The following is a 21,017-nucleotide window of genomic DNA, read 5'->3' on the forward strand; positions in this document are numbered from 1 at the left end:
AATGTGTGAAATAAGTAGGAATTCCATCCAGAAAGGAGAAGGAATTAATGTTTTATTCAAGCTTCAAAAAAATCATTCTAAACCACGGGCTAAACTTTCTTCAAAGTTAAGGTTCCAGAAAGCTCACACTGACTGAGAACATAAATGGGAAGGATGTATGGAAATACGCAAATATAGTGAAGGTTACAGTTCCTTCTGCAATGTTGCCTACTCTTGTGAGCAAGATAATAATGTGCCAGTGTGGTCCAGAAACATCATTGCCACCTCTTGAAAAGATGAAGAAAGTCTGACTTCAGTAGGAGATAACTGACAGATAATGTCTTTAGGCTTTTTGATGGCTATGAACTCTATCTCTCTGTCACTAATGAAGATAAAAACTGACAGCCCCACAGAGGTGATATGGTCATACAAGCTTCTATCGTAGGGGAAAGCAGCTCTCATGCCAGAGTGTCACAAAGTCAGCTTGTTAAATAGAAATTAATTCTCTTCTTTTAGCTATTCTGAATTTAGGCTGGACAGAAGATGAGAAAAAGAAGAGAGTTCTGCTAGCGTATGTGAACCGTTGCTTTGAAATTCAATTTTTCACAAATTCATGTTGGATCTGATTTTGTACATTTTCACCTAAATTTCCCCCAAAGACAAGCTGAGTTCTGAGTGCCCAAAGAAAGCAAGGATCTGCCTCTTGGTACTGTAATGAGATGAAGCACCATAACAAGCAGCATGTCTTGAAACCTGACAGTTATTGACAAAAAAAGCTATAAAGCACTTAAAAAGAGCAATACTGAGATAACCCAGCAAGCAGCACGTGGCAGTCTCACAGAGGCAACTCATGAACTGTTGCACTTAGTCACATTCTATTGGCCCACGTAGTGGCAGGACGCTCCGTCCTATTTCTAAAGGTGATGAGAGTAAATCTATATGAGATTGCCTTTGGAAGTGGTGGGAGAAAACGGAATAGGACATACTGCCTAATTCCCTCAGAAGCAGGTGTGATTATAGCTTCAGAAGACACGATGAGGCCAAGGCAGTAATCTGCCACATATCCCTTGCAAAAACTGTAGCCACCCTTTTCTTGTATGGTCTCTCTGACATGTCCTTCTGACTGCAGCTCCCCTTCTTTGAGGTGATGTTCAGCCTAACTGCCCATTGGGGTGACCTTGGCAGCCTGGCTCCTGCACCAGACCTTGGCAAAGAGCACTGCAAGACTTGGGGCAGTGGGAAGAGGGAAAATGCAGCCAGAAAAAGGAACTTTTGCTTCCTTGATGTTCAAATTAGCTCTGCCAACATTTGGGGACACAAGGATGCCTTGTTGGCATCCTCATCTGCATATAGGGAAATTGCAGAAGTATTTATTAGCTGGCATCCTGGTGGGTGGACCTTGTGACAAAGGACGAGAAAAAAGCTGAGGTACCTGATGCTTTGCTTTGCCTCAGTCTTCAGTGGTAAGACCTGCCATCTCATTTCCCACTTTCCTGAGCCTACGCAGAGTATGTAGGAGTCTAGCATTACCCATTGCAAGGGAAGAAGGAGTTAGGCATCGCTTAGGCCAATGGGGCATGCGTGTCCATGAGCCCAGATAGGCTGTGTCTGAGGGTGCCAGGCAAGCTGGACAATGCTATTGCAAGGCCTCTTTCTGTCATCCTTAAATGTCATGGTGATTGGGAAGGTTTCCAGTGGATGAGAAGATGGCAAACGTCATACCCGTGTCCAAGAAGGTCAAGAAAGAGGATCTGGGTAGCTACAAGCTGGTCAGCCTCACCTAAGTCCCTGGGAAGGTTGAACAAATCTGTCTGGAAGCCATTCCCAGCCATGTGAGGGACAAGAAGTTGGTTGGGAACAGCCAAAAATAAACTCCTTCCTCTCTCCCCCCCAGCACTGTCCCCAATGGAGTAAACACAAGACAAAACAGCTGGTTGGAGGTATCTGGGGAATGAGATCCTTCAGGTTTCTAGATGAAGACTTCCACATTTTTAATCTGTCAGATTGTGTCTATGGCCATAATATTCTTGTGGCAGGCATATGTCTTTCTGCAATAAGGCTGCTGCTCTATTTTCTGCATAGCCTTAGCATGCTGAGTGGAGGTGCTAGCTTTCTGCTGTGAAGTAGGGAAGGGGTAAGGCTTTTAACAGCGGGTTTTATTCTTGTGACTTCAGCCTTTCCCTGCAAAGGTCATAAAAGCATCTATAAAATATTTTATTTTTGCAAATACCCTAAAGCTGTCACATAATCATTGCCTGCTTTTCACTCCCTGTCAAGGCAGCTGTTGCAGTTATGGGAAAAGTACCTGAAGAAAACTGTGGAATATTAACAAATGGTAAAATTCTAGTAACAAAAATTGAAGGAAATTGAAGCTTTTTTCTTGTTCTAGCCATAGTGCAGACTCTGTGATATATAATTGCAGTGGAACTGAGTAATACTTTTTTACATCAATGTCTAAATGCACAATAGTAATGACATTCTGCTGAGCACTTTCCACTATAACTGGTTATGCTGGTTGTTTTCTCATAATCATTTCTCTTTGTCCCCTTCATCACAGAGAGGTTCCTAGGCTAAAACCAAGCAAACTAATAGTGTCCTGGTTAGTTTTTTTTAGTCTGATACCATCTTCCATTTTCCAGTCATTCTTCAAACACACAGACATCCCTGTCCCAAGAAGGCAGCAATCCAGTAAACACCACTTACACCACCAGACTGTCAGTAGACTACCCGTATAAATGACAAAATTATAAATAAAATCCCTCCCCTAAATCAGTTTAACCCTTGATTAATATTTACTGGAACATATCAGCAGTGACAAGTGCAATGTGCAACAGGGAGCAAGCTTTGTGTGGAGGGGTCTCCACACCTGAATGTGGACACATCCTAAAATCGTGGAAAGATCATTTCAGGCAGAGCTGGAAGGACAGCTGAAATATAAGAGGGTAAAGTCTCATCCGCTCTTACAGTATGTAAGGCCAACACCAAGTTTGTGCAAGCCACCTGAACAGAAAAAAACTCTGTGTCACTCCAGGGACTATACCACACAGTATGACTGGTCACACTAACATCTCCTCACCCTGAGCATAAGTGATAGCGGCTCATGTTTTTATAGAGAGAGGGATCAAATTAGTGCTAGTATATTTGACTGCATATTCTCCAGTTACTTGTCCATGTCCTGCTTTCATAGACAGAAGGAGAAAGTAAGAAAGATGTTGTCCTGTAGCCTATGGGCAAATGTTGGAATAAACGTGCTCCATCTTCCTTTACTGGATAGTGTTCATAATGGATCAACGCACACTTCCTTCAGTTTACCCGTGTGATGTACATGGAAGAAAGTTGGCCTCATGAGTCTGAGATAGATTCACACAGTTTCATGTATGACTTACACTGTTATGAAGAGAAAAAAAAGACAAAAGTTCAGTGCTGGAATCTTGGAAGAGTTTTTGGATGCCACATCTCGAAAAACACTTGTGTGAACTTGTGCATGGACCAAAACGAGCTGTTTAAGGCTACTGTGCTAGTTGTGCTACTGTGCTAGTTGTATTTAACCTTATTCCCAAAGGTATAGCATAAGCACTCATGCAGGTAATGAGCTATTGAACCTTTCCTGAGAAATCATGAGTGTGATCCTGCCTCACCTTGCAAGAGCTGAAAATGGTTTCCAGCTACTGGGAGTTTGGCAGCCATAAAATCAGTTGAGTCCTAGCTGCAACTTCTACACAATATATCATGAGATATTACTTTTCATTGGGTAGTGAGCTTTTATGGGTCTCAGGCTGTCTCTTGGGTATGTTTAAGCAGTGACAATGTTCCTTTCCCACACCGTGTGTTCTCTGAGGTAGCTGTTTCCCCTCTCTGGGTCTCCTTGCATAGCCCTCCTCATCCCAGTTAAGCATCTTCAGAATGAAGCTCTCCTCAGGAAGGAGGCAGGAGGAAGGAGGAAGCCAAGTGCTTGCAGGAATTTAGTGGCTGTCTTTAAGCAACGTCACAGGCACCTCTCCCCTGTCCTTAACATCACCAGGATTGGTGAAGCCAAATGTAGGTTCCTCTCAAACCTCTCCTCCTCTGATCTGCTTCTCGCTCTCCTTTGGTCTTCCTTCCATACTGTCACTTGTTTTTCAGTATCTACCAAAATAATATCTGAATCTGTGGTCGTTAGTTTTTATTCCTTTCCCTTGGTGCTCTCATTCCTTTCTGCCAGTGTCGTGGTCCCTGTTTTCAAGACAAGCCATTTTGTTTCCTTCTATGAAACAGTTTGTTTCTCATCCCTACTTTTATTCATTCTCCATGAGGAGTATTCTCATTTCTGTTCTTTTGCACTGTGCCAGTATTTACTTTCCTTGCCAATATCTTCCTTCCTAAATCACTTTATTCCCTTTTTCAGCCCATCCCAACCAATATTAATCAGCACTTTGAGTCTTACATTTTATTTTTTATTCTTGCATAAAACTGGGTTTTCTCTACTAAAAATCCCTTTTTCCCCAAAGGTGCTAATAACTTCCATGGTCTTTCCTCTCAAACCCTTATTCAGCTACTTTGTTCCCTGTCTTGATTTCTAACTCATGTCATCCTTCTGCTATCATCCTTTCCCTCTTGCTTTTTATTTCACTTTCACCTCCTCCCCTTCACTTTTCCCCTTGAACTACTTTTTCCCTTAAGTGTCTATTACTCAGCCATGCAACAACTCTTACATTTTCTAACCAACTTAGTCCCTGTTGCAGTCCCACCTCTCTCCCCCTCCTTTTTCATGAGAACCCATTAATTTGTTCTCCTGTGCTGGCTTTCTTTCCTGGTACAGCTGGGTTTTGACATGGGTGAAGAGATCCTTATCACAGTATCCAAAAGCAGTAGATATTCGAGACCGGATGATAGCATAGAGATAAGAGATTTGATCTTTACTAGTATTTATCTCATCTTTCAGACCTTTCCTCCTCTAACTTTTGTGACCTCCCCTTTAGATGGCCTCTGCACAGACAGCTGAAAATTGGCTGTTTCAAATTAAGGTAAGCAAGTATTTCTGGAAATTCTGAATTCTCTGGGAAATGCTGATTCAAAACAGGGAAGTTATTTATCCAAAACACTGTGCCCACTCCCCTCACCACGCAATTTCCAGTGCCTAAGCAAGCCCTGCCCCTTGCTGCTCGTTTCCACTTGCAGACTGCCCTGTGCCCAGCACAGCTGGGTGTGCAGCCACATGGTGAGTCAGATAAGGGAACAGATCCAGCTGAAAAAACTATATCTTCAAACTGAGATCCTTTTGGACAAACCAGTTCCCCACCTGGTTTGTCATGGAGCCACACTGACAACTGTGCTGGAGCAACAAATGTCTAGCCTGGGGGCAGGAGTAGTGTCTGTGGATGAAGAGGGCACTTTGTGGTTCAAACTGGCTTCAGCAATACCTACCAGCATGTGTGAAACCACAGCCCAACATGGAAAACAAAACTGCAGTAATCAGTTGTTTTGTTCCCTACATCCATCAGTAATTGTCTCTCACTTACACAGAAGCTTGTTTGATTTTTCTAGGTGGCAAGGAAGCAAATGCATTGATTTGGTCTCAGATTAAAACTAAATGACTGCTGCTCGATAAAGAAATCTCTTAGGCCAACTAGAAGGCACCTGGGATGGGAATTGAAGCATGGAGAGCATTGCAGCTAATATCTGCTCCCATCACAGTATTCCTTCGGATGCTGGACTAACATAGTTTGGTACAAGCTGGTCATCAGAAGCTAAATGACTACACCTCTATCAATGCTGCCCTCAACCACTGTTTTTCATGCTTAATTGCCTCAGGCTTTCACACGAAGATGTAAAGATTATATAAAAGGAATACTGTGTCAAAACTGATAGCACTGAGAGATTTCAAAGCTAATACAGGTTTCTTTGCTATCACCAATACATTGTTTTGGGTTTTTTTTAGAAATGTTTACTAATAATAACTTTAAAATTACTGCTGCACCACTATTCCCATGCTACACTTGCAGATATGTTGGTAGTTTTAGATCTTGTTTCTAGTGGCTTGCATTAGATCTTGAAATATAACCACAACTGGAATCAGATGGCATTCTTATTTGATGTTATTTTAAAAATCAACTACAGATATATATTCTAGCCTAAAAATAGATTTATAACCTTTAAGGAGAGCAAAGACAGTCTATGACAATCTAGTCTGGAACTGTGAATTAAACAAACTGTCAGATTTCAAGGGGGGCATAATTTCAGCTGTTGATGCAGGCTGCTAGCTTCTAATTTAGCCATAACTTAGTCAACATCAGACATAATTCCCTTGCTTAAAAAGTTATTAAAATTTTAATAAAACCAAGGAGATGCTAGGACAAAAGTATATTAAGATGGCATAAAAGTGGTGCATACATATCATTAATTTAAAGACAGACTAGATGTTAATTAGAATGACTTAATTGAATATTTCCAAATATGAACATTTTTAGATTCATTTGGAATGCATTTTCAATGCTGAATACAGTAGGTTTCAAATGTTTAGTACGAATGGAAGTCTGAACCCCTGTAAAGTTGTTCTTATATGTTACTGACATATAAACGCTAGGGGTACATACGTATAAGTTGTTCTTATACATTAAATAATACTTGTTTTTGTATGTTACTGGTACTGACACATGAGATCTGCATCAGATCTCAGCTCTGTGTAGCTTGCTTTGATGACTGTGTGCGATGTAATCTATACACTTTCAGTAACTTATGTAGAGTGAGCTCAAGGAGATGAGCTTATGCAGAAGCCAAGTGTTTAAGTTACTTGTCAAAATTAAGCTCAAAGGAAATTTTTCAGTCTTACTGAGTCTAGGTTTAGGGGTTTGGGGTTTGGTTTGGGGATGCGGGGGTTTGTGGGTGTTTTTGGGTTTCTTTTCATTCTCCATCTATCAAAGCAGGAAATTATTATGAGTTATAGTTCCTGTCTCCTTTCTATCTAAATATAAGCTACTCTACTTTATAGAGTCTGCAAACAGTCATTTATAGCTATGAGGTACACATGAGTAATTGGAACCTGGTTTCTTTCATTTCCAAGTAGAATGTATTTGGCTCATTTTCTAAAAACCTGTTAGAGAATGCACTCTTCTTCTATGAACAATCAAACTAAGATTTTCCCTTAAGCCCTTGAGTACCTATGTGCCTATTACTATTTTATTAGTTAATTTGCCAGTGTAGCAGTCAGTATGCTCCTGGATTGCTTTGAGAGTGCACAGAGTATTTGCACACTGTGCCTAATATATACATATGAAGAATCTGTTTTGGTCTACCAGCACTGGGGTGTCCCATAAGCAGATATTGTTCAGGGTAAACTGTAGTTCGATAAGGCTTTTTGGTTAAAATCTATATCACATGTACATGTTTTCATAAATATCTTTGGGGGTTTTTTTCTTGTTGATATAGCTCAAAAATAGCATTAAGTTTTTCCAAGCAAAAAAACAACCCTAAAAATGTAAGCACATTTACAGTGTGTATGGTGAAATACCTCTTATTCATCCAGACTTACAGAAGGAAAAGAAATACATTGGGAAAGGTACAGTAAAGTCATTCCATGTTTGGATCAAGAAACTATTGAAATTCAGATAACATTATTAGAGGCTCTGCCATCAACTGCTTTTCACAGGTTTACACAAAGTGTGCTGGTGGGTCATAGATAGGCTGTGTACTACAGAACTACCTGCAGTTGACACCTTGCTTTGCCAACATGAGCAGAAGCGTTGAGGGCCCCATGAGTAGCGACGCTGAACTGAACTGTTCTGCTGCTGCAGTCAGTCTTTGCAAAGTAAAATCCATGTATTTAAAGTTTTCTTTCATAAAAACGGTGGTAACCTAAATGCTTTCAGGTGGAGTCTGCACATTCTGTGTAGAATAGATGCCCAAATGTAAGTAGAAAGTGGTTTGGAGAGAGAAGGCCTGAATTTATTAGTAATAATGTGTTTCAGAAAAGATGAGCACTTAGCCTGCACTGAAACCCTCTGCAAACATGAACCAATGTCAAATGGTTCAGAGGAAAGTAGGGGAGTTTTAAAATACACTTGACTATGAAAACATGGCTTCTGTACAAGGGTACAATGTTATATTATCCTAACTATCCTCCAGTACAGCTGGAAATCATAGAACAACTAATGGAAGGAGAGAATCTAGCCCTAAGAAAGCTACTGGTGAAATACAGAGTGTTTCTGACCCTCCTCCCTCGCTGTGTTGATTACACACATACCAGACAGGCAGACCCTGCAGAATCTTTGTTTTGTGACTTAACACTGGGATCTGGTCAATCGCATGATAAATTAAAAGGAATTTTATGCAACAGGATGAATGGGGACTCTGGACTGGCTTTCCTCCTATTAATTACTTTAGACATCTTCGTTCCCTGCCTGATCTCTCCTTGCTGCTAAGTTCCTTCAAGTATCTTTAGGCCTCATTCACCTGATGCTCCGTGCATCATCTGATGGGGACTAACCCTCTCCTGGAGGGTATAGGCATCCCTACCACCACTGAGCTTATCCCCAGCTTCAGCAAAAGGAGGACAGTTTTTTCTCCAGTGACGGCACCATTGCTCCCCTCCAAGGAGAGACGCTTCTGATTTGGCTCTTCACCTTTGTAGCCTGCCTCTCCTTTCTCCGGGTCCATGCTGGTTGGCTCTGGATGCCTTCACGGAGGCTGACAACAGCCACCCGAGGGCCCCCCAACTCTCCTCTCCTGTGACTGGGGCACATGAAAGGGACCCATCTAGCTCAGGGGTGAGATCTGGTTTTATTGCAGTCAGTCATGCTGATACCCTACCGATACTCTCGTGGTGGTTAGCGATTGCTAGTGAACGCAATCTAGAGAAGAGAAACAGAGGGCAGTTGTGCTGGCTCAGACCAAAGGGCAGGCTCTCCTGCTCTCTTGTCTCCAACAGTGGCGAACTGTGGATGTTTAGCAAACAGCATGAGTATCAGGGAAGCATATAATAGTTTTTCCCTGAGTACTCAGTATCTGGGTGTCTGTAGCTCACTCAGCTCCAGAGCCAGAGGTGACGTCTGGGCATTTAGTAGGCTTTGCTGGATTATTTTACCATGATTTTTTCCAATGCCTTTTTGAACCTGTGGAAGGCTGTTAGCTTCCTCAGTGCAACGGCAAGTTGTGTGAGGAACCGCTTTACGTCGCTGTCGCAAGTTTGGCCTTTGCTAGTTTCATTTCATGCCTCTTAGTCCTTGTATTCGGAAAGGTGAGGAAAGCTCATTCCCAATTCACCTTCTCCACCACCTTGGTGATTTCACAGCCCTCTGTCTCAGCGTTACCATCTTTGCATGCCGGCTCTATACACTTTCCTGTCATGCTTCAAGCTATTTTTATTGCCCTCATCTGAACTTCCCCTATTTCTGAAAATACAAGCAATGCTCTCGCAAATAACAGGCTGTCAGATTTTCAGATATGCCTCTCAATTAGTATGTGCATACATTCTGCACATGCTGGGATCAAATGACCTTTGTAAATGCGGCTTGCCAATACAGTTGCTTTTGCATTTCCAACATCGCTCTCTGAATGTTATTTGGCTTTTTAATCCTGCTCTCAAGGGTTACCCATTTGGTGAGCTCCAGTCAAATAAATACTCAGCTGAGTCTGATCTCAGTGTGGCAAACATGCAGAATACAAGCAAACCAAAACCAAACCCCAGCAGCAATACAAACTTTTAAACTCCTACTTTTATAACTACTACATACATATATATAGTCTGTGCTTTGTGTTTTCTTGAACCTATTTTCCTTCAATGAATACTATGGCTACTGTCAAAAATAGAAGGAACATTCTCAGTAAATTGCTTCTGCAGTTGTCAAATGTCTTTGGATTCATTTCAGCATTTAATCACCCTCAAAAGCTGTATTTTGCCTCATATGTTTCTGCATCCTTTAATCATGGAGGAATTAACTGCCAAATTCTGTTTTGGTTTTTTATTTGTTTGGGTTTTGTTTTAAAGTATATTAATTACATGTACCAAAAAGAGGAATGATAGGGGTTTGGTTTGTTGGTTTTTTTTTTTGTGAAGCTACCCACAATTCTTTACCCTAAATGAAACTTAATTCTCATTCAGATTGGATAAAGATGATTGCTGCCTTCATCCCCTCATCCCCACGTATCCTGTCTTCCCACATTCTGTGCCTCCTTTCAAAGAATTGCCACTAAAGGAAACTTTTGCCTCCTTCCAGCCCCCTCCGTACTCACTTTTTAAATAATTAAGGTTGCTGCTGGGGCTCTGTAGACAGAGAGATATACAAAAAGAAACGTGCAGGTTTTTCAGGGACAAATTCAGTAGCGCTTTCCTCTGAAACGATCTTCTGCTATGGATTACCAGATAATGCACCTGGAACTACATTAGTTTGTTCAGGCTCATGGTATATCTGAAAATCATTTTCCAGTAATCTTATGTACACCATCTGGCTAAACATCCTGTTAGGAGCCAGCCGCTGAAAGGAGGAGGAAGTACTCTCTTCCCCCAAACCGTTGCTAAGCAGCTCAAGTAGTAACAACCACATCATTTATTCGGTCTGTGCAAACCTGGGTCCAGCAAGATTCCCTGGCCCCATCTGGGGCGTGGATGTGCAGCCAGGGCTGTCAAATAAGCGACAAGAAATGTTTATTCCCCTCCCCTTCAATTGTCAAGCCAACCTATTTTCTTTTTCTTTTTTTTTTCCCTATAGTGATTATTATTAGTTAGTGTACATGAGCCCAGTTATCACAAAAGGGACCCTGTGCCTGTGACAGCCCCAGTTTCATGCCGCTTGACACCGTCTCTCCCCAGACGCAAGGATTTGTAAGCCATGCAGATGAATAGAGCCGGTCATCGGACAGATGCAGCAGTGAAGCAAGGAAGCCATCTGGGATCCTAAACACTGCTCTCCACCCAGCCTCATCCAAACTCTGAGCTTGTGCAGCTCAGAAGTACTGACCCCCGGTGCCACCTCCTGTGCCATGTGGCTGGTGGCAAGAAACCCCAGCCTGCCCTCGGCGCCGCAAGGGGAAAGGCAGGCAAAACTGGGGGCAGGAAAATGCACCCCTCACTTTTTTCTGTGGGGGAGAAGAAATCCTTCCAAACAGCATCCTTTAAAACGCACTCCTGATACACTGAGGAAAATGAGTCCTACTTTAAGATGTACCGGCTAACTCAGCTTGGCTGCTTGGGCTTCAAACAGGAGCTCCCTGCTGATGGGGCAGGGTACGTTGTCTCTAAAACCAGTAAGTCTCAGGTTCCTCCTAAAACTAGACGTGGCCCCTGGAGCCAAATTTAAGGCTCCTTCCTTACAGACAGGGTGTCTGTCTCTAGAAAGGTTATTCCCACACATTCATGGGACCTCACTGCCTGCTTCAGGGCAGGCAAGTGTACTGGTGAACACGTGTAGGCAGCGTCCTACTTAAATTAATTCTGCCGAGATCTTACTCATTAATCTCGGGGATGCTGCAGGTGCATTTATTAATTTAAGAGTCCCATGTTAAAATGCTGTGATCTTTTCTGACATATTAAGCCATTTTTAATTCGCTCTCATCATCTCCAGCCTCTCTAGTAGACATTAGATAACTCTGGGGTCCTAAATAAGCTACAGTGACTTAGGTAGAAAGCAAGTGAGTTATTAATCTTATGCAAATGCCTGTTTAATTTTCAGGAATCTTGGCACCATTGTAAGTGCTGGAAGTCATGGACTATAAAGAAAAAAGGTAATTTCCTGTTTGTTTAATTGATCTTCTGTAACTTTTCTCCTGGCTGGTAAAGCTAGGTAATGGAATTTGCAATGTAAAATCATTATTAGAAGTGCCAGTATGACATTTGATTAATCCAGTCTATTTAGGCTTAATAATACACACCTGACTTATGTTCTGGAAGCAAAATTGTCTGCTATTTCCCCTCCTGCTTTTTAAATATATTTATAAACAGCCCTAGCATTATGATACATGAACGTATTTCTTCATGCATTGTTATTAGGAAGTGATAATTCCCACAAATGTATGCTTCATCAGCAATAGGATGTTTTCTGTAAGATTTCTACCCCCAGGAAACTTTTGGTCTATGCAATGTCTGAAAATTCCTCTAAAGGACCAAAGCCTTTCTCACTTCCCAACAAGTTGAGATGTGTCAGTCCTGGCCACCTCTTGAGTGGCAGATTTCCAGGGTAAACCCAGAAGGTGGTTGTGACTCAGGAGCTGACATTGTTCTCACTCAGCACTGAATCAATCTTCTGTAGTGCTAGTTCTTGGATAAAACAGAAAATAACAGTACTTCTGACTGTTCAAGGAAAATAAAGGCCATTTGTCACTTCTCTTTGGTGAAAGAGTATTACACCCAAATCCATGGCCAGCTCCAATTCATGGGAGAGGTTTTGTCTCCACCCACATCTTCCTGTGGCATTTCTATTAGATACAGCATCTTTTCTGTCTCTCTAGCCCAAACCACTGTTAAAAATTCTTGTATATTTTGACAGGTATTGCTTTAACTCAGCAATGAACAAAGCCATTTCTTCTTATAAAGTGCTGTGGAGTTAAAACAACATTTTTAAAGTGAGGTACAATCATTGGAAGTGATGCACAAGTACTGTGTAAGATCTGGGTTACTTTATGGAAATCTTTTTTGTAATTGTGCTAAAGAAATTATTCTATTCCTGGTTTCATTTCATTTTACGATAATCGCTCTATTTCCATCACAGTAATATTTAGTGCAATCATATCCATTTAATTTGATCATTTATGTTCCACTGCAGCGATCAAAACAGGCAGTCTACTACTTCGTGTTACCATTTGTTACACCTTACTAAATTAGGCATCCAAATAAAAGCAATTATTGTAAACATATGTGAAATGGTACATTTTACACTGTGAAGTGTTAAGAAAATGCTTTTAAACCACACTATTTTCAAGTTAAAAAATATTCCTTATGTTTTCGTTGTACTTGTTCTGTGTTTCGTAGCTTGGCTTTGGTTTGTAAGTCAAAACTGTAAGGAATACATAATATTAATAAGCTTTAAAAAAATAAAGTGTTATTCCATAATAGGTTTCAAAAGGGAGTTTATTTATGTAGGTTGTATTTAAATGCTTCTTGCTACATGTCTTTTGGGGCTAGGACTGCCTGCAAAGAACTCCAAAACAAAACAAATACCGGTAAGGCAGATTTGAAACCAAACACCTTTTAAACAAACAAACAAACAAAAATAGTCTGGAGCATTTTCAAGCACTTTTTAAAGAAAAGCAAAATATCTTTGGAAACCTAGGATCTGACTGAAAGAAGTGATTGTTTATTTGCTTTTTAATGGGAGGTGTACCAGAATCAAGTGCAACTGCTGAGAGATGCTTCCAAGGGTGGAGATGCTGGGGCGGGATGGGGGAGAGGCAAGCGGAGACTCTCGGGGACAGAGCTGGGACCTGGCCCAGCACCCTGCCCTACGTGCAAGCTGCGGAGAGCCTGGGGAGAGCACCTGCCTTCCTCTTCTGTCAGCGGTGTCGTAATTTATGAATCTACCCCACATGTGAAAATACTAAAGTGAACACTCTTCAAAACCATAGACCTGAATGTACTAACAATTTTGGCTTTTCTGAAACCTTGTTTTTCAATGAGTCATCCTCCCTTCCGTTCCTCCTGACAAGCTTGTCTTTTGTCTGTAGCTCTTACAAAATAAACCTCTGATTCTGTTTTATGCAATCAGTAGCCAGATGGTGACTGGACAAGAAGCAGCCTGATTTACCTCGGAGTGATACTGAACTTCCACAGCTGCTGCTGAAAGGGAGTGTTCCCTTTTGAATGAAGAGCAGTTTCTGGGGCTCGTAATAAAGTAGCAAAATTGCAGTAGACTGGTGTTTATGTAGAAATTTATTTTCTTCAATGACTGTGCTCCTATGAGCAAGGAAAATGAAATCTTTGGACACCTCTGTTAAGCTCTGTCCCCTAGAGAGAGTAAAATACTTGTGGGATTACATTAGGTATTGGTGAGAGCTCACCAGGAAGACAGCACACAATCCTCATCACCTATATATTCCAAAAAGGTGTGCAGAGATGCCTTGCCAGGATGCTCAGGAGGTGGAAAATCCGTCTTCCGAGTAGAGAACAGATGAGAAAGACTTGATCACAGAGCAAAATAAAGGCTGCAAAAGAACAAGGTTTCTCTTTCTAAAACCACTTTTTGGTGGCATGGAGGGGTCTGATACTTAGGGAGGCAAAGGCCAAAGGACACAACCAGCAGCACATATAAGTGGATATGAATTAATAAAACAGACAGTAATGAAAATGAGGTTCTTGAGCAGCCTCCCATCCTGACAGGCTCTTTCTTGCTCACAAATTAAAAGACAAGCTCTTAGAAGGGATTAGGGAAAAAAACCCTCTCTTCCCCTCACTCCCCCTCCCCTAAGAAATGACAGAGGTTAAGACAGGGGTGAGGGAGAGCGGGAGCAGAAAGGAGTGACTGCTCAGGATTGCCAGCCACTCTTCAGGGGAAGAGAAGCTGCATTTATATGGTCTCATCATTCAGCTGGAAATGACAGGCAATGATTTCCAGGCTCTTGCCTCTCCTTTTCGTGACTGTTTAAAAACGGCTTGTGTTGGTTTGGGGGTATTTTATTATACAGAGAATAGGTAGATTTGACAAGCCTTAAGTATGAATTGCTGCTGTGCTGCATGAAATATCTGATAGCAGACACATTTTTAAACAGTTTTGCTGTGATGCCTCAGCTTGTTTCTGCTAAGAAGTTTTCTGCTTTCTAGTTTGTTTATCATTATTAATATCTTGTCTTGCCTGATGCATTCCATGGTTTGTAAATGCAACTTTCATTCTACAGTTAACAGTGTTGAAGATTTTAATAAATTGCCCTCCAGTCATGCTGCATTTTCTTTTTGTGGTGTCTCCTCTTTTGCACACAGAAATAGTTATTATCCATTCTGTTTTGTGGTGAAAACCTATGGAAGGTGAACCTTAAAGCATCTTGCTAATGAGCTTAGACCTGCCTTACATTGTGTGCTGCACAAACAGACAAGAATAAAGCCATTTTCTTTTTCTACATCCTAAATTCTGGATAACAGTGCTGCCACAGTATTGCACCTAAAACATTCTATTAAATCCATTTTAGAGGTTTAAAAGTCCTCCTTATGTAAATGCTGTACTCAATCACTGAACGCATTTTGATTCTCTAAAATGGCTCTCAGTAACCCTGCACTGCATTGCTTCAATTGAAATTGGGATGCTAGATTTTTTAAAGATTTTCCTTGGAAACCAAGGTATTTAATCTTATTTTAAGAAAGTAAATATTGGTTAATTGAAGCTTAAGCTTGCAAAAAGATTAGAGACATTTAATTAGTCAAAATTATATATCATGCTGTAATAGTAAATTAGATTAGACAGGCTTTACACTTCAAAATTACGTTAATGACTGCATACATTTTTTTTAATATCATAAACTTTAATCTTAGATTCCTTAAGATACTAATAATTCTCTAACCCATCACTGACTTTAACAACATTATTTAAAAATTATAAACACTTCTAAAATTTTAAATTTAGCTTTAAGTTACAGGAAGTAGCTATACACCAGAAAAAGACAAAATACATGTAGGTCAGAATGTGAGATATCACTTAAACTTTTGTATTAATAAAGCACCTGTTTTGCATTCATGGTTAACTGGGACCAGCTGCAGTGGTTTCTTTCTTTGATTTAGCTTAAAAGAGGCTGCTTTGTTCAAATTTAGCTTATTCTCCTCTGGAGATGGGCTTGGCAGACTCAGGTAGCAGTTAGTGCTGTGTCATCGTTTCACATTTGCAGAAAAAGCTGCCTTGAAAGAAGCTTGCAGTGGTAACAAACAAACAAAGTAGGTGGAATAAGACTTCAGGCAGAAACTTTTTTTAAGTGATGGCAGAGCTTGCGATCGGTGCATGGCCATCATTTTGAGGGTGGGATTTCTTTGTTCATGCCCAGAAAGGGTAAGGCTGAAACAGTGGGAGTATGGGATGGTGCATATGGCAGTACCAGTTATTAGTTTTTTCTCACAGACTGAGACTAGCAAGGCCTGAGTAAGTCAGAGATCTTCACCTTTGGTCTTCACTTCACAGTCAGGTTTTGGAGAAAAGTGTCCATATTCCCATTCCCCTCAACCACTTGCTTTCACAGAGACACATTGTATTGTTACAGGGGGCTGGGGTTGCTCTGAAAAATTGTGTCTCCAAGGCTAAAATACAATATCTCTGTCCTGGTTTCAGCGGGGATAGAGTTAACTTTTGTCTTGGTAGCCGGTATGGGGCTGTGTTTTGGGTTTAGGATGAGAACAATGTCGATGATAGGCTGATGCTTTGGTTCTTGCTAAGTCGTGCTAAGCTGTTGCTAGATAGTTGCTAAGTGGCGCTCACACTGGTCAAGGACTTTTCAGCCTCCCCTGCTCTGCCGGGTGCACAAGAAGCTGGGAAGGGGCACAGACGGGAGGGTGCTGACCCAGACTGGCCAAAGGGGCTATTCCATACCATATGATGTCATGCTCAGTATATAAGCTGGGGGAAGAAGAAGGAAGGGAGGGGGGACATTGGGTATGACGACGTTTGTCTTCCCAAGTAACTGTAACGTGTGATGGAGCCCTGCTTTCCTGGAGATGGCTGAACACCTGCCTGCCCATGGGAAGCAGGGAATTAATTCCTTGCTTTGCTTTGTTTGCGTGCACGGTTTTTGCTTTGCCTATTGAACTGTTCTAATTTATTTTACTTCAGTTATTAAACTGTTCTTATCTCAACCCACGAGTTTTCTCCCTTTTACCCTTCTGATTCTCTCCCCCATCCTACTGGTGGGGAGTAAGCGAGCGGCTGCGTGGTGCTTAGTTGCTGGCTGGGGTTAAACCACGACAATCTCTCACTGGCATTACATTCCTCCTGAAAGCAATACCTTTAGCTTTGCCTTAAAATATTATCTCACTTTAGTTTCAATTTGAAAGGAACTTTTTTTTCCAAAGTGTGTTATCTCATGTTTTACTTTAATCTATTTTGTCTAGGTACAATATATAAGAAAAGAACCCCTGACATGGCGCACACAGCTTAGTCAAGGAACTGGAAGGAGGATGTGGGACTGGGAAAATTCAGGTGAGGTAGGGGACGCTGTGTGTTTGAGGGACATTTTAGTACAAGAGAAATGGGAAGAAGAAGGGGAGAAATCTATTTTTCTAAGAGCAAAACCAAAGCGTGAGAAGATTTAAAGGTGAAAAGCAAAACAAAGATGTAAATGTTTTGGCCATTTTGATTTGTACAATTTCATTTCCCACAGGCAATGTTGTCACTCTGCTGTGCATGTGGAACTACAGAAAATTCCAAGTTTTAATTCTTACAATTATCTGCTGGAAAAAAAAGAAGACTGGGCAAGGTCCAGCGAAGGATCTCTGTAGTCTTCTTGCTAACAGAAAATATGTAGTGGCAAGAAGATATCACAGAGCAATGGACAACATAAAATGTCCTATTCATGGCACATTATGTGATAGACCTCCTTAATGCTGTTGAACACAAAAACATTTAGTGCTCCGTAGCTTTATGGTATCTCCTCAAGTTACTGAAGAGAATTATAGCTTTATACTGTTTATTGCTGTCTTTACACGTCATTTTAATGCTACACTTCTCAGTCATAATCAGAATTAGCCCTGTCCTTTAATGATTTAATTCAGAATGTTGGTTCCCCAATACGCCTGACTGCATGTTAAAATTAAACAGAAAATTGAATGCATCCATAGGAGACAAAATCAGAATTTCTTCTGTCTCATGGAATTCACAGAGGACAGTCAATAAGTAATCTGGAACTGAAAATGTTCATACTTACAAATTTTTTCCTCTTTCAGGGACATTTTCTTAATTATACTAATTTGTCAAATGTATCTTCATTTTTACAAGAAGTTTCCTTTTCATACATTTGTTAAAAGAAAAATAATTGTAACTGGAAAGCAGCAAAATGAAAAGAACTTTAATTATGCATTATAATAACAAATGTGTTCTAGTTCAGGTGAGCCAGACCAATTATATATGATTAGTGAATGGAAACAATTGATGTTTCTGCATTTTCATTTGGGTCTGCTGACCTTTTATGGTGAATGTGTTACAATCTGTCTTCCCCTGGTGCTTATGACAGAGCAAATATTTTAATTTATAGAGCCATTTGGAAAAATTACTTCAGTCTGATTAGAGACAAGTTTTACTGAACTTGATCAGTGTTTACCTCATTCCCACAGAGGAGAAGAATGCTTCTTTGTAGCTCTTCTTAAATTGCATGTGGCCTGAATATGAGACACAGCAGGCTATCACTGTCTTTTTTTCATACTATATTTTGCATCTCTCCATTTAAAAAATGGACAAAAATTAATCGATATGCATATTGAAATTCCACTTACAAATTAGATGAAGTTGAATAAGCACAAGTGTTTACTAAAATTTAAAGCTGTTTAAGTGTTCACTAAAATTTAAAATTTTCAAAACTACGGTCAAGTCCAAACTTTGCCAGCATTTGGCTCTGAAGTGAAGATAACTATTACCTTACTGCTCCAGCTGAGCCTTGAGACTCTCCTGCACCAGGCGCTGCACAATCTATGTGAGAGGAACCAAAGAATTTATAATCTAGTCAGAGAAAAAGTAGAAGGTATGGCACAGAATGAAAACCCGAAGACCATAGATATTACCAAAATCAAATGGTATTTCAGTCAGCTTGGCATGGATGTTATTCTCCTGAGACACTGACCAGTGTCCAGTTCCACTGGACTTCATGGCCACGGAGTTGTAACTGGAGCTCCTCAAAACAGATGTTCAAAATGACGTCATGTAATAGGATGGCAGCATTGCCAGCATGAAGAACAACTGGCATGGCAGCACTGCCAGCTTGAAGAACTTACTGAGCATTTACCTTCCAGAAAATGTTTGAAAAGACAGAGGAAAAAGTGCACTTTTTAAAAGGACACATAAGGTGATGAGGCATTTGATTTCCTATGGTAATGTTGACATAATGTAAGAAAAAGTAATTAGAACTCTTATTAAAAAGTAAGCTGCCTTTAATACATCCTTCATTTTCCTCTGACTGTGACACGTGATTTCTGATGTTTACTTTTGCTTAGCGCTTCTGAATAGCTCTTTAATCTGATGCCTGAATCATTTGGGATGCTATGCTTCAGAATGCCTTCTTTAGTAGACATATAAAAGATGCAGCATGTAAATGTAAATCTCCCCTAGTAACTCAACTCCTTATTTTACTGAAACCTTAGCTTAATAGAAATGTTGGTAAGAAAATGTGAATCAGCTTCAAATGGGCTGTAAAAATGGACCAAACCCATGTAAATACTGTGTCCCACTTACTTCATATTATGTTTTTCTTCTAAATATTTTCTTCCCCCTTGAAAAAAGCCACCAAGGCTTTGACAATATAGCTGGGTCCTTCCCAGCATCAGCAGAAAGATATTCTGCAGCTAATGTAATATTCTATAACTCCATTACTTTCAGACTGTGCCTTTGGAGAAACCTATGCAAACTCCCTCAAATCTAATAAGGCTGTACATCACTGGATTCACTTTGAAGGTAATAGGGTTGCACAAAGTGACCTGAGGGCATAATTTGGCTACTTAGAATGATGATGAGTGAGAGGAAAGAAACCCCCTTGAGTTTCAGAACCCAAAGAGAACCTGGAGGTTAGGATAGGAAAAGGCTGTTTTATTCTGGGTAAATCTGATACAGAATCAGGGGGGCACAATAAATATGGATCCCTGCAGTGACTCTTCATCACATCTTCTTTGGGCAAAGCTTCATTTTGAATCTACTTACATTACCAGAGAATTAATGACATTTTAATTCATAATCAAATTAACTGCAATAATCTTTATTAAGGAAAGAATCCCATTGGCAGGATGCCTTATCGCTCAAACTTGGAAAGAGGATTTGTGTGGAGGCACAGCAGAGATGTTCACACTACGAAATCATGTGGAAGGAGCTATGCATCTAAGAGCTTGACCATTTTTTTCCAGGAGTATCAGGTAATCAAAGATACCACCTCTCCGCAGCCTTCTGTAACACCAAATGAGCTGGAAAGCAGAGGGAATGCATGGAAGAAAAGTCCTGTAGGTTTTCCTGGTCTTTTCCTCTTACATTCCTCAAGGGCGTTTGCACAGAAAAGTACCTTTTCATTCTAGACATCCTCAGTGTAATAACATTAAGCACTACTTTCCCAATTGCAACTGATAAAATGATTTCCCCCATAATCAGCAAGCGCTGCGTTTTACTGTATGCAATTGTGAAGATAATGATTAATATTTTTGTAGTAGGAACTTTGGGATTTAGCAGACATTAAAGAGTAACTGCCCCTCATGCATGTTTCTCATTCACTCGCAACTAGAATTAATCAAAGCTAAATTGCCTTCACAATTTTGCAGTACAAAGTGAGGATTCATGTTAATTCTGCGCACAGGAAAGCATGAAAAGAATCCAATGAGGATACAGAGCATATGGCAGATGAATAGTAAGGAAAGGCAAACAGATTTGCATAAGTTATTTATTTATGGGAAGGGGTGGGGGGCTGGTTCTTCAAATGTCCCTTGACCAACTCTGCTGTCATTTTCCTTTCCTATTTAATGTTCCTCTTTCTTCCTTTACTTAGCCTAATGCAAACTTCCCAGGCAGTGATGGTCCCAGAAAGGCTAGAAGAGCTGATTTGCTCACTATTTCCAGGTGTATGCTCCTCAGAACGCAGACTAGGTGAGGACTGTATACAACAGTGTACATCTTAACTCCCTTGAAAATAGTATTTATTATTTTATGGGCACCTTATCAATACTGTTTGCCATCTAGACACTGACTCCCATCAAGAGGTGACTCTTATGGGGTTTCTCCCGCAAAACCTGCTCTCGCAGGTATTCAACACTGCTCCCCCCAGCCCTCCCCTTTTTAAGTTCTTCACTGTACATAGGTGGCACGATCTGGGGATCTGCGTCATTCTTTAAGAGGCAGGTTGAGATGCTGCAAAGAGCTGTAATCGTGATTTAGCACCAGCTCCTCAAAAACTACTTCTCTAGCTCAGAGGTCCTGCACCAT

General features: G+C 40.7%; 1 protein-coding gene and 1 long non-coding RNA gene across 3 annotated transcripts in view; one reads left to right on the forward strand and one right to left on the reverse strand.

Moving 5' to 3' along the window:
• GRIK1 (glutamate ionotropic receptor kainate type subunit 1) overlaps positions 1-21,017 on the reverse strand; it is a 166,443-nt gene that overhangs the window by 108,046 nt on the left and 37,380 nt on the right. The window lies entirely within an intron of this gene.
• LOC148055710 (uncharacterized) lies at positions 15,694-18,911 on the forward strand. The gene is made up of 3 exons (XR_015704989.1): positions 15,694-15,799; positions 16,964-17,051; positions 17,233-18,911. It is a non-coding gene; the product is annotated as an uncharacterized LOC148055710 (long non-coding RNA).

The sequence above is a fragment of the Nipponia nippon genome, unplaced genomic scaffold, assembly GCF_047370975.1.
Source record: "Nipponia nippon isolate SJK-2023a ecotype South Korea unplaced genomic scaffold, ASM4737097v1 scaffold_2, whole genome shotgun sequence".
NCBI classification, from domain to species: domain Eukaryota; kingdom Metazoa; phylum Chordata; class Aves; order Pelecaniformes; family Threskiornithidae; genus Nipponia; species Nipponia nippon.